Below are 6,000 nucleotides of genomic sequence, written 5' to 3'. Positions count from 1 at the left end.
GATTTTCCTCTTTGTATTGTTTTACACTAGTCATTTTGGCGCCCTTTATAGCTTTCTGTTCTGTGTAGGCCAACAAAAAATCTCAAAAATACTGAACACCAAGGAAAATTCAAAACGCATAATCTCTAATCAAACATTTTATTTTAATATCAAGATGTTTTGTTGATTCTCAATTGTATGTACCGTGGTTGTCTCTTTGTCTTCAAATTCTGAGTTTGAACATCTGTTGCTATCTCCTGCTTCTATCATGCTTTATTTTTCGAGGAAAACACTAATGTAATATATTGTTTTTAAAGTAACAAAGGCATGTAGTGGCAACATTATGTTAACTTATGTTCAAATCTTGTACATCCATTTAGAACAAAATAAGCAAGATAAATAAGAAAAGAAAAACGAGGTATACGCAAATGGAATTATTAAGAGTCGACAAACAAGCAATACTGACATAAGTGTTATACAATTATTTGCGTTGTCATGTAGACGTACTGTACTTACTACGAAATCTGTTGAAATAAGTAGATGTGATATGTGTGTCAATGAGACAACTTTCCATCCAAATCACAAAGTGTAAAAAGTAAACAACTGTAGGTCAAAATATGGCCTTCAATACTGAGCCTGGTCTATATGCCTCTTGTTCTTCTTTGTTACATATTTGTTTGTTATTATAGTGATTTTAAAAAATAAAAGATTATATAGACAATAACTGTTTAGTGTCTTTAAATATCAGCTGTATTTGTACGAGGCTAGGAAACAAGGTGTATGCGAGCTTTTAGCGAGCTACTACACCTGTTTCGAGCCGAGTACAAATACAGCTTATATCTAAAGACACTAAACAGTTATTGTCTTTATCCTGCAATTAATTCTGTATATTGTTTGTGTTTTGAAAGACACAAAAACTAACATATTTAGCATTTATTTTCGATTTGTAATCCCTTGAGGCCCGCGTAGTAATATCAAAATTACACATTACGCTGAAGACGGTTTCGCAAAAAAAGAATCTCGAATGGTCAACAATAATACAACGCTCAAGGTGAATAATTATCTATTTTAACATAACAACTAATTTCAACAGTAAAAACAAATAACAAAACATTGTCAAATTTGAAACAGAACTGTACGAGTTGTCCTACGCTTCAGACTTGACATTCACTAAACATGCATGCTGAAATTGATATGTTTGATTTTGTAACACAATCATACACATTCAAGTTTTGAAATCGACAATTGTCATCGTCATTGGAATGCAACGGAAACACACATTCTGAGGTCACACAGGTTCAAACAATACTCAGTCCGGCAGTGGGCGGAGCTTTAAAGCGATATCTGTATAGTATACAGATACAGCATAGCGATATCTGTAGGGCTGTATCTGTATAGTAGGACACCCAGTTGCAGGATAAAACACAATGTTGAGTGATGAATCAGACAACTCGTTGTTAGGTTGCTGCCCCCGAATTGGTAATTTTAAGGAAATTTTGCTGTTTTTGGTTATTCTCTTGAATATTATTATAGATAGAGATAAACTGTAAACAGCAATAATGTTCAGCAAAGTAAGATTTACAAATAAGTCAACATGACCAAAATGTTCAGTTGACCCCTTTATGAGTTATTGCCCTTTATAGTCAATTTTTAACAATTTTTCGTAAATCTTAGTAATCTTTTAGAAAAATCTTCTCCTCTGAAACTACTGAGCAAAATTAAACCAAACTTGGCCACAATAATCATTGGGGTATCTAGTTTAAAAAATGTGTGGCGTGACCCGGCCAACCAACCAAGATGGCCGCCATGGCTAAAAATAGAACATAGGGGTAAAATGCAGTTTTTGGCTTATAACTCAAAAACCAAAGCAATTAAAGCAAATCTGACATAGATAAAATTGTTTATCAGGTCAAGATCTATCTGCCCTGAAATTTTCAGATGAATCAGACAACCCCTTGTTAGGTTACTGCCCCTGAATTGGTAATTTTAAGGAAATTTTGCTGTTTTTAGTTTTTATCTTGAATATTATTATAGATAGAGATAAATTGTAAATAGCAATAATGTTCAGCAAAGTAAGATTTACAAATAAGTCAACATGACGAAAATGGTCAGTTGACCCCTTTAGGAGTTATTGCCCTTTATAGTCAATTTTTAACCATTTTTCGTAAATCTTAGTAATCTTTTAGAAAAATCTTCTCCTCTGAAACTACTGGGCCAAATTAAACCAAACTTGGCCACAATCATCATTAGGGTATCTAGTTTAAAAAATATGTGGCGTGACTTGGCCAACTAACCAAAATGGCTGCCATGGCTAAAAATAGAACATAGGGGTAAAATGCAGTTTTTGGCTTATAACTCAAAAACAAAAGCATTTAAAGCAAATCTGACATAGATAAAATTGTTTATCAGGTCAAGATCTATCTGCCCTGAAATTTTCAGATGAATCAGACAACCCCTTGTTAGGTTACTGCCCCTGAATTGGTAATTTTAAGGAAATTTTGCTGTTTTCAGTTTTTATCTTGAATATTATTATAGATAGAGATAAATTGTAAAAAGCAATAATGTTCAGCAAAGTAAGATTTACAAATTAGTCAACATGACGAAAATGGTCAGTTGACCCCTTTAGGAGTTATTGCCCTTTATAGTCAATTTTTAACCATTTTTCGTAAATCTTAGTAATCTTTTAGAAAAATCTTCTCCTCTGAAACTACTGGGCCAAATTAAACCAAACTTGGCCACAATCATCATTGGGGTATCTAGTTTAAAAGATGTGTTGCGTGACTTGGCCAACCAACCAAAATGGCTGCCATGGCTAAAAATAGAACATAGGGGTAAAATGCAGTTTTTGGCTTATAACTCAAAAACCAAAGCATTTAGAGCAAATTTGACAGGAGATGAAATTGTTTATTAGGTGAAGATCTGTCTGCCCTAAAATTTTAAGATGATTCGGATAATTGATTGTTAAGTTGCTGCCCCTGAATTGGTAATTTTAAGGAAATTTTGCCGTTTTTTTGTTATTATTTTGAATATTATTATAGTTAGAGATAAACTGTAAACAGCAATAATGTACAGCAAAGTAAGACCTAAAAATAAGTTAACGTGACCAAAATGGTCCATTGACCCCCTAAAGGAGTTATTGCCCTTTATAGTAAATTTTTAACAATTTTCATAAAATTTGTAAATTTTCACTAGCATTTTCACTGAAACTACTGGGCCAAGTTCATTAAAGATAGAGATAATTGTAAGCAGCAAGAATGTTTAGTAAAGTAAGATCTACAAACATATAACCATTACCAAAACACAATTTTGTCATGTGTCCTTTGTATAATATTCACATACACCAAGGTGAGCGACACAGGCTCTTTAGAGCCTCTAGTTACCTATTATGTCTGTTTGTTTTGTGCACACATTGTTGCCAATATAAAGGAATTTTACTCGACTGTCATATAAGTGAGAGGTTACGCTTGCTATTTAACCAGGTTTAATTCCCTATTTTCTACTTAAGATAATGCATGCACCAAGTCAGGAATATGACAGTTGTTTTCCATTCGTTTGATGTGTAAGAGCTTTTTAATATGCCATACGATTAGGGATTTTCCGTTTTGAGTTTTCCTCGGAGTTCTTTGTGATTTTACCTCATGCAGGTGAAGTTGGTTTAAGGTTTATGAACCCTTCTGTAGCTTGTACGAATTTTTCAAACCTCAATTGTATAAAAACTACAGATATAATGAATAATATAGATAGGCCATTTAGTACATATACCAAGGGGAAACTTGACGGAAAGCATAATTATTTACTGTTTCATTGCATTTACTAGAAAAGGAGTACTTTGTGGCAAATAAACCAAGATTTTTATACAAAATCCACAGCCTTTAATACAGAGATTTTCGTTATAAAATTTGAAACATAGATTACTCACTTGCTTTTCTATGATGTGCTAGTGTTCATTTTCTACTAAATGTTCTAACCAACCTGTAAATTCCAAAATACCTCGTGCTGAGTCACTAAAGTCGAGCACACCCTAAAGGTGTACTTGATTTTGGCCATATTTATACTTGTCTTAACCAATAACTATATTTATAAACTTGTTTTAAGAAAATCAATGCTAGCACTGCATGCAATAATCCTATATCTATCAGTCATCAAATTGCCAATTTGAGAGTACAAGGATAAAGGCTGTGGCTTTTCTATAAAAATCTTCATTTATTTGCCACAAAGTCCTCGTTTTCTATTAAATGCAATGAAACAGTAAAAAATAATGCTTTGCATCAAGTTTCCCCTTGGAATATGTACAAAATGGCCTATCTCTATTATTCATAATATCTGTAGTTTTGATACAATTGAAGTTTGAAAAGTTCGTACAAAAATGGCTACAGAAGGGTACATAAACCTTAACCAATAAACTACATTAATAAACTTGTTTTCAGGAAATCAATGCTAGCACTGCATGCAATAATCCTATATATATATATCAGTCATCAAATTGCCAAATATGAGAGTACAAGGATAAAGGCTGTGGATTTTCTATAAAATGTCCATATGTTTAGCATTGAATCAACACAAGGGTACATAATCCTTAATTCTACTAAGGTTGGGGGAATTTATAATTTCAAAATTAAAATCGCCTCGTTTGCTGGTACTAAGATGACTGCATAAATCAAATTCGATGAATAAGTCTAAATTGAGGAGGAAGCCGTGTCTGTTGTTGTTTGTTTTATTTCTACATGTTCTAGTTCTGGGTGATACCGTCTATCGGTTTTTTACGTCGGGTTTTCTTCGCGATTTCATGACAAAATGAGCATGTTAAATTTTCACTGTGTATAGTTTTTGCTGAATGGGAAAATACACGTGATGAAATCCAATCAGAAAAGTATGAATCGTTGATGGAATGTACATCATTAATATATCTGAATGTGAAACTAAATGATCTGGCTTCTTTGATTTTCTTGTTTTTAACAAGTGTCTGAAGGAACTTCGACTCTTATGAAAATAAGCAGGAAATGCACATATGAATGCCGAGAATTTGTTGAAAAACTCTACTTCATAATTGAACAAATATGTTATCAATGATAAAGAAACACCAGCATACTGACAACTTGTTCCTCTGTGTAGCATCTTTTTTTATATATTTTTGTTCACTATTTACAAAATACGTCATACGATATCTGAAAGTAATTAATCTATAACGTATGCTACTATATAAAGTTGAAATGAATTTTGGATTATTTCTTTTAGACGATTTCTTAATTTCACATGGGGAATGGTAGTATACAGGATTAAAAATGTTAGAGTTTTGAACTAATTTCAGAAAAAGATCGAGATTTAAAAGTGACCCAGAAGTTCTTTCGAGTTGTTTAGAATCCACATCTGATTATTACCAATACGCGAACAGTTTCACAGTATTTCTGAAGACCATCTTTCACTACGGACAAATTGTTTGACAATCTAAATATAGACAATAATTCTTTAGTCGAACATGCAGATGAGCCGGCGATGTACTGTTGTTAGTACGGAATATGTAAAACTTTGTTTACAATACTAACAAGGTAGGTCCTCATATTTGCTGTTCAAAGTAATGTTCATTGAGGCCATGAAGGACTTATGATTCGCCAAAATCTCATCTTGGTCAAATTATATGTTTGTGTATGTGGAATTCCATGATTGCTCATTTATACCTAACTCGTAGTAGCACAATTTACATACAAAGACAATATTATTCGAAGCTTTGTCCACAGGAACAACAACATACTAATCGTGTAAAGATGATAGACATTTCCAAGTCTCTTTGTCTCTGAAAACGGACTTTGTTAGATTATTCATACAGGTTTTTTTTTTAACTTATGAATGCAACGTATTATCAGAGACCTGATTATTTTGACACATTCTAACAAAGTGTCCAGTTCAACTTCTTCACATTTAGGCCATGCTCTAGCGGTGTCCTCAGTGTAATTATTTTTGAAGTTATGGTTCCAATTAATGTTTTGGTGTTCTCTAAACATAGAGCCACGATATATCACCTCT

The sequence above is a fragment of the Mytilus edulis genome, chromosome 3 (genome assembly GCF_963676685.1).
Source record: "Mytilus edulis chromosome 3, xbMytEdul2.2, whole genome shotgun sequence".
NCBI lineage: Eukaryota > Metazoa > Mollusca > Bivalvia > Mytilida > Mytilidae > Mytilus > Mytilus edulis.
The sequence above is the reverse complement of the archived record's forward strand: the minus strand, read 5'-3'. Positions refer to the sequence as shown.